Genomic DNA, 8,806 nt, shown 5'->3' with positions numbered 1-8,806 from the left:
TTGGTAAACCGGTCAAACCGGCCGGTAAACCAGTCTAACTGGCCGGTATATCGGTTACACATGCGATTTTAAATTTGGATTTGAATGCAAACCGGTCAAATCGGCCGGTAAACCGGTCTAACCGGTCGGTATACTGGTACGAACCGGTTGAACTGAGTTTTTCGAATTCAAATTTGAATTTGACCGGTTTCTACCGGTAACCGGTCAAACCGGTCCGGTAAACCGGAACCGGACGCCGGCGGGTCGGGAAATGAAACCCTGCAGAAACCAAGCTGCTGGCGTCCTTATCACCAGCACAACACAATCTATTTTTCCGGCGCGTAATTTTTCCATGCAGTCCTGGCAATCTGATCCCGATCACATCGACGATCCAACAAGACGATCGAATTGGTTGCAAGCTCCGAAGCTCTCATGCATGGTCCCTGATGAGTGAGCTAGCCCCCGGCGTGTGCCATGGCTGGCTGACGAGGAGTACGAGCGTGTTTGCTGCCGCAATTCAAAGAGCCTGCCGATGTTGGTGCAGCGCCGGACCCCCATTCCTGCGGGGCAATGAATTGGGGGGGGGGGGGGGGGGGGGGGTGAATGGATGGACCGGTGGAGAGAGGGGGTTGACAGGACGCCCGCGCATGTGGCTCCTCTGACGACGAAGCTTCTCTGCCTGCCGTGGATTCAGGGGGTGTCGATCCGGCTGGGTCCTCTACTCCTCTTGCTCTTGTGGTGCCACGAGGAGTTCTTCATCTGGGACTGCGACAGGAATTGATCGAGAGAGCTCCTGCTGCTTTCTTTCTCTCTCTCCCAGGTCTGTGGTGATAACTCACTGCTACGGTAAGACAATGAATCTTTTTTTGGTGTAATAATAATGCTTTGTGGAAATTATGATGGCTTGTGATAGTATAAAATAATGTTATTAAGTTCTCATTAGATATTAATAATAGTATTTTCCATGTTTTATAAGTATAGCAAGGGCAGTCCCAATCCAGATTCTGTCATGGAGTCTAAATATATTTATAGTTCTCTATTTATAATTTTTTTGCTGATGTGACACCCTAATTATTGAATAGAGAAGAAAAAACAAGACTTGATTTCTAGATAAGATCTCAAGTCTACGCGTCCTTCAATGTCCAAGAAATCAGGAAGACTTGCGTTGTGGAGGGGGCGTGGAGTCCATGGATCTTGTGATGGAAGACAAACAATAAATGATTATATATATAGAAACTACTATTACATACTTTGTATTGGGAAGTATAGTTTTTTGTGATAGAGTCTTTGAGGTTTAAGACTCTACGAGTGGAGTCTGCATTGAGACTGCCCTAATGAGATTTAGGCCTTGTTTGTTTTTCAAGACTATTTTTTAGTCTCTGTCACATCAAATGTAATCTTACTATTTTAGAGTATCAAATAAATTCTATTTATAAATTTTTTGACAGCTGCGTGCTAATTTGCGAGACGAATCTAATGAGCATAATTAATCCATAATTTGGTATAGTAGTGCTACAATAACTATCCGCTAATCATGAATTAATATACTTTATTAGATTTGTCTTGCATTTTAGCCTTAAGGTTATACAGTTAGTTTCATAATTAATTTTTATTTAATATTTATAAATAGTAAAATTCTCTTTAATGTGACACGGATTAAAATTTAGATCCTAAAATCAAACAATCTCCTAGACTTAATGTGAAGCCGCCGGACACTATGACAGATTAATTTCTTGATTCGCAGTGTCGGTTATGGTCACCTCCCTATGGCACCCTAGGAGGCACTAGGGGCTGCGTGTTGATCTACTGCTGCAGATTTAGTTGCATGACCCGTCACTCCGAGCGGTCGGTGCAAGTACAGGGGGAACTTAATCATCCTGCGCTCTATTGGTCGCCAAGCACCATTTGAGACTGTTGAAACGTGAATGGATCATGAGTTGTTTCTTCTTGTATAATCTTGAGTGTCTAGTCCAATCTTCATCTTATACCTGCTGTCGGTGGTGTGTGGTTCTCTGCAAATGCAAGGCCATCAAAAAACACTTTCCAGAATGCATTGGACCTATGTACTATCTTTTGCACTTGGCCGGGGCTAAACTTTCGCTGCTGTTGGAAAGATCACTCGAATGTCAAGTCAACAGGAACGTGGTGGCGGATAGTCTCTGCATGCTGGCAGCTGTTCGGCTGGCCGTGGCGGGTGGCTGATGCCGATTTGTTATGAGAAAAAATATTGCTGACTGTCTGTTAGCTGGTAGTAATTTATTATGAGAGAAAAATATTGTTGGCTGACTGGTGGCTGTGAGACAAAAACACTATTGTCTGGTTGCAGCGAAACAGAGTGACAGTTTTGTGATGACGATTGCCAACACTTGTCTGTCTTTTGCTTCTCCTTTTGTTGTGCATTTGGTCTTTGATGAGGGTCAGTAATGTCGATTGATGGACCGCAATCATGCATTGATCGATATTCTTTCTCATAATAAGGCCTGCACAGCGCTTTCATACAACAAGTGTCAAAGAGACGTGTCATGGACTGGAACAGTCCTCTGCATTATGATCAGGATCATACCAGATGCCGCAGTTAACCAAGTACGGAGTACATGATTCTTTGCTAACTTTGGTACTGCTATTTCTTTCTCTTGTGGATAAAAAAATGAACTTGCTTTCAACTAATCTCTTCAAAAGTACAGAGAGCTCGAAAGGCCAACATGATGTCAAAAAAAAATCTAAAATAAACAGGGTTCAACAGAAAAGAGCTTTCTTTATCTCAGATTACGCTAAACGACTAGCTAATTTCATCGGTACAAATTCAGCTGGAGATGGCAATCAATACAATGTACGCACACCTTTTCAGTTCCTTCAATTTACTATTGTACCTAGTCAAGGAAATAAAGAAACAAAAACATGTACTACTGCAGGAATTGATGTGTTGTGAACTACCCCTTGTGCTGCTCTCGGCTGGCCGGATTGCATGTAAGATGAACATTTAAGTTGCCCAACCTATCCAAAGATCCTCTTGGGGGCTTATTTATAGTGTCATCGTGATCGTCGTCTGAGCTGTGAGGTCATGCCCTTGCATGGTGCATTGATACGATACGTATCTGGCTCCAGTCCTGAGATTGGTCAGGAACTCAGGATTATTCAGAAGTTTTTTTTTCCTTTCTTAATATTTCTTCTATTTAGGAGTAGTAGCTTACTAGCTTAGTACGTATATGTCAGGAGTAGCTAAGTAGCTTCTGTAGTGGTCTTGCCGTACAAGTCGGTGTACGTGTATATACGTCAGTAACGTCACCCTAGCTTGTCAATGTGCACCAGAATTCAGAACTGCTGATGAACAAAGTGAACACAAGTCAACGACCTGCTAGCTAGCCTCCGGGCCTTCATTGGCATTTGATTTCCTCTGTGTCGACGATCAAAATTGGCGGCACACTGACCAACCGGTCTGACCGGTCTGTGACAATGTAGCCGATCCGGCAGGAGCCGACCGGTCTGATCGGTCCAAGCAGAGTCCGAGTAGAACTAGAGATTTTCATAGATTTAGATCTTGTAATAGAATTTCTTGCGGGACAAGTCCACCCACCCTATAAATATAAAGGGTCACGGCCGATTGAGACATCCAATCAATCAAAAAACACATCAATACATTACTTTTCTTTATGTTTATTGCCTTTACTTTTGTCTCTAAACCCCTAGCTCTTCCAACCTCAATTTGTTGTTCTTTCTTCGTCTCCGCGACGTCTGAAGGCTTTCTAGGTGGCCTGCCGATCCTAGAACAACCCTACGCGCGCTTGCCCTGACGAGGTCCCTCCCGGGCGAGCGTTCGTCGGATTTCGCAGTTCTGCACCGGCGAACCGGTCTGACCGGTTACCCCGACCGGTCTGACCGGTTTGGGCATCGGCGCTGCAATTGTGCCGTCACTCACCGCGCGATCAAGTGCATTCGTGTGTTGGCCCTAAATTGGCGCCAACATATTTTGGCGACTCCGCTGGGGAAGAAAGATCTTGGTTATTTAAAACGATCTAATCTACTCCACATACTACCATGGTGAAGCTGTCAAGTAGTGATGTTGATGCCAGCAACATCGTTAGCCCGACTCCTGATCAACTGTCGGCTGAAGATCGTCAAGCTTATGAAGCCTTCATCAAGAAGTGCGAAGAGGAGAACACACGGCGCAAAGAGAAAGAAATCGAAGAGAAGCGTCAGTGGTTCTTGTCTCACTTCTCCAGGAACCGGAAAGGTGAAGTCTTAAAGGATAAGGAGGTGGTCATTCTTTCGGATGAAGAAGAACAAGCAAAAGTAAATAATAATGTAAGTACTTCGGCATCGCCAGATATTTTGGAGCAATTTACTCAATTAATGGTTGATGGTCAAGAAAAGATGCTTGCTGCTGTTCAAAATATGATTGATAAGTCTTTAGGAAAGCAACTCTTGGCCAATGATAGTAGTGCTCCTATGTCTAGTGTTGCTGGTACTTTTCAAAATCACTCTATGCCTCATGAATCATCGGCGATACCTGCACCACAGTACGGCATGCCGATGAATTTTTATGATGGTCAAAAACCTCCAGAGCAGTACGCGAATGGAACGGTCAGACCGGTTGCACAAACTGGTCAGACCGGTCTCGGTGGACCGGTTCCAACCGGTCAGACCGGTTTCCTGACCGGTCAGACCGGTCCTGGTGCTCTGGTGGCGTATCAGTCGTCTCCTGAACCTATTACTAGTATGCCTCCCGTTCAGGCTGATTTTAGCCGAACAAATGGGTTTACTGGTTATGGTGTTCCTCCATACGCCACTATGACTTATAATCCATATACTATGCCTCCCCAAAATTCGGGCTATTCATATGGTGCAATGCCAAACCATGGTTATTCGCAGCAAACACCATATACACAGCCGAATCATGCACAGCAAATGCCGAATAGTTCTAGCGCCAATGTTCAGAGGCCAAATAATTCTTATTTTAATCAAATACTTGAGAAACATAAGAAAGATTTGGCTGTTATGTTTAAAGAGTCTTTCGACATAGAACTTAAGGATAAAACTCTTGTTTGTCAAAAACCATATCCTGAGAGTTTTGATTCCATACCATATCCTCAGAATTTCAAGGTGCCTGAATTTATTAAATTCACTGGAGAGGATAGTAGAACTACATGGGAGCATGTTAGTCAGTTTAATGCACAAATGGGAATTTATGGGAGACTTGATCATTTGAAAATTAGAATGTTCCCTTTGTTTTTATCTGGCACTGCTTTTTCATGGTTTTCAGCATTAGCTTCTAATTCTGTGCAAACTTGGTCTCAATTAGAGCATAAATTTCATGAGCATTTTTTCAATGGTGATAGTGAATTGAGGCTATGTCATTTAACATCGGTTAAGCAAAAACATGATGAATCTGTTGCTGAATTTATTAGAAGATTTAGAGATAAAAAACCGATGTTATAGTTTGGTTATTTCTGAAAAGGATCTTGCCGAATTAGCTCTTAATGGTTTGAGATCTCATGTTAAAGAAAAATTAGAAGGATATGAGTTTCTAACCGTTAATCAAGTATTGCAAAGGGTTTTGGCTCAAGAAAGCCGAAGTAATAGATGCAAAATTTAAACCCGATCGTCTTAGTATGCATATGCTACAAGAAGAATCTTCAGACGATGAGGGTAATGAAGTATATGTTGCTGAATTTGTATGGTCATCTAATGATAAGCCAAGAACTTGTACTTCTTTAAAGCCGATTTCTAAAAATCGGCAAGATGAGATTAAATTCACTTTTGATGTGACAAAGTGTGATAGAATTTTTGATGAATTGGCAAAGCTTGGAAAGATTAAGTTCTCTCACATTATTCCAACAACGGAGGAATTGAAGCGGTGTGCATATTGTAAGTTACACAATATTTTTTCTCATGCCACTAATGATTGCAATGTTCTTCGTAGACAAATAATAAATGAAGGACGATTGGTTGTTCCTGCGATGCAAATTGATCAAAATCATTTTCCCGTTCATACACTTGAGTTGTCAAATTCAAAAGTATTGATTCGGCCGCATCAAGTCGAATCGACTAAAGGGAAAAATATGGTGGTCGATGAGGAAAGGTATGAGAAAAAGGTGCTGTAGAGCAAGACTCCTCGAGTTGCAACAAAGGCTTCAACGCTCGGGGGGGCAGGGCAAGGAAAAAGGGGCTGATAGCGAGTCGACCAGTCTGACCGGTTCAAAAGGCGGTCTGACCGGTCGGACCGGTACGCCCAATAAGTCTAGGAATTCCTCCAAAAACAAGACAAGGCCGAGTTTCAAGGAACTCTTGGCCAAATTTGAGAAGGGGGGAACTGCTCAGAAGAGGCGATCAAATAAAGTCAAAGATATGAAGTCCTCAATGAAACATCAGGAGCAATCGGATTCTCATCCAAGACAAGTTGATACGCCATCCAATGAACCGGTTACTCCGTGGTATGGCTAGTTTCCATACTCTTATTTGCCTATGGATTATAGTAGGATTTATATGCAATCATATTATATTCAATATCATCCTATATATCTAAATTATGCTTTACCACAAAGACCGGTTGTTTCTAGCAACAATCTGGTGATATTGATTGCAGCAAAGCGGATGAGAAAGGCTCAAAGCGAGACTCAAAATATTTACAGCCGAAGTTGTGTCCTTCAGGCTTGTCTCATACCCAGAAGAGAATGTTGCAGCGTATGCGCAAGAAGGAGACAATGGAGCAACAAGTAGAGGTCGAGCCAAAGACATCAACAATCATGAAGAAGGTATGGCGGCTGAAATAAATTGCTTCAACATCAACTTAAGCAAGATATGGCCGATAATTGTTTATTGCCCTTAGCACAAAAAATGACCGATGTGATGTTAATCATGGTCGTTAGACAATTTTGGTACAGAAGAGTGTTCTTTGGCACGCAAGCTTTGCCAAAGAACATGGGGGCATATGTTGACGACCAAAATTGGCAGCAGACTAGACCAACCAGTCTGACCGGTCGCCACAGGCGGTCTGACCGGTCTATGACGATGTAGCCGATCTGGCAGGAGCCGACCGGTCCAAGCAGAGTCCGAGTATAACTAGAGATTTTTATAGATTTAGATCTTGTAATAGGATTTCTTGCGGGACAAGTCCACCCACCCTATAAATATAAAGGGACACGGCCGATTGAGACATCCAGTCGATCAAAACACATCAATACATTACTTTTCTTTATGTTTATTGTTTCTATTTTTATCTCCAAACCCTAGCTCCTTCCAACCCTTTTCTGTTGTTCTTCCTTCGTCTCTGCGACGTCAGAAGGCGTTCTAGGTGGCCTGCCGATCCTAGAACAACCCTACGCGTGCTTGCCCTGACGGGGTCCCTCCCGGGCGACCATTCGTCGGATTTTGCCGTTCTGCACTGGCGAACCGATCTGACCGGTTATCCCGACCGGTCTGAGCATCGGCGCTGCAATTGTGCCGTCGCTCACCGCGCGATCAAACGTATTCGTGTGTTGGCCCTAGATTGGCGCAACACTCTGGAGCTTGGGTTCTTGTACCTTACCACATGCACCCTTGTAAAAAATGCTTGAGCTCATTAATAATGCGTTAGAGCTAAATAATATATACCATCAAAATTGCACGAATAGATGATCGAGCAGCTAAACACAAATTAACCAAAATTGCACGTGGCTGATCGGTGTGTGTAGTAGGGATCATTGAAGAAAGAGTAAATTACTTCTATGCCACTGAGAAATATAACTCATCCCTTATGTGCCATTGAAAAATAGCTCATCCCCTCTATGCCACTAGTTTTAATTTTTCATCCCTTGTGTGCCATTCCGTTACTAACGGCGTTAGTTGGGTCGTTTGCTGCCGTCTTCATCTCGCTGCCGTCTCCTCTTCATGGACTTCCCCCCTCGCGCCGGCACCGAACAAAGACGAAGGAACGCCGACGCGAACGCGCCATGTGCCCCACGCCGTCCTCCTTGTCGGCGTCGCTAGCGCCGGCTGCCCCGTAGCAGGGGCTCCCCAGCGGCACCGCCGCCGCGTGGCCGTTGGACGGCGCCGCCGCCTCGTAGCACCAGCTGGCCAACAGCAACGGGGTGCTCTTGGCCGCGGTCATCTTCGTCGCCGCGTCCCCGCTCCCGCAGCGCGTCCTGCCCGCCGCCGTCCTCCGCTCCCTCCCCGTCACGGTCTACGGCGCCGCCGGCTCCCCCCGCTCCCCCGGCGTTGGAACACGCGGCGGACGCGAGCCTGGCGGCGTCGCGCCTCCAAAGGGCGGCCCGGGCGCGGAGCCGCGGAGGGAGGAGCGGGCGGAGCATGGCCGCGGCGCCGGCGAGCGCGGTCGGACCCTGCTCCCCTGCTCCTCCCGGACTCCCCAGCTGGCCAACAGCAACGGGGTGCGCGGCCGCGGCGGGGGGCAGGGCGGCGGCCCCCCTCCTGGGCGGGCGGGCTCCACGCCGCAGCAGCCCGCGGGCAGATCGAGCCGCTCGGCCGCCACGCCGTTTCCTCCTCCCTCCCGGCGGCGGCGCGTGGCCCGTCTCCTCCCCATCCTCGGCGGGGCCGAGCCCGAGGAAGCGGCGGTAGGCGTCCACCTCCTTGCGCAGCGCGCGGGCCTCCCGGTCGCGCACGAGCACGATCTCCCGGAGCTCCTCGACCTCGTCCTCGTAGAAAGCGCAGCGCTCGTCGGCGGTGCGGCGCTGCTGGCGGGCCTCGATCTCGAGCGCAGACTTCTCCTTCTGCAGGCGCAGGATCATGGCCATGGCCTCCTCGGCCGCGGACGCCGCGGCGCTGCGCTCCTTCTCGAGCTCCCGCTGCAGCTCGGCGCGCACCTCCTCGCGGCGCCCGCGCGGATCCGCACCCT

At 46.8% G+C, this 8,806-nt stretch overlaps 1 long non-coding RNA gene across 2 annotated transcripts; it reads left to right on the top strand.

Moving 5' to 3' along the window:
• Positions 1–610: 610 nt before the first annotated feature.
• LOC120700876 lies at positions 611–2,048 on the top strand. Of its 2 annotated transcripts, none has more exons than XR_005685956.1 (2): positions 611–825; positions 1,724–2,048. It is a non-coding gene; the product is annotated as an uncharacterized LOC120700876 (long non-coding RNA). The 2 variants fall into 2 exon arrangements; XR_005685957.1 differs by lacking the exon at positions 1,724–2,048 and adding an exon at positions 1,062–1,342.
• Positions 2,049–8,806: the final 6,758 nt, after the last annotated feature.

The sequence above is a fragment of the Panicum virgatum genome, chromosome 3K, assembly GCF_016808335.1.
Source record: "Panicum virgatum strain AP13 chromosome 3K, P.virgatum_v5, whole genome shotgun sequence".
Taxonomy (NCBI): Eukaryota; Viridiplantae; Streptophyta; class Magnoliopsida; order Poales; family Poaceae; genus Panicum; species Panicum virgatum.
The sequence above is the reverse complement of the archived record's forward strand: the minus strand, read 5'-3'. Positions and strand labels throughout refer to the sequence as shown.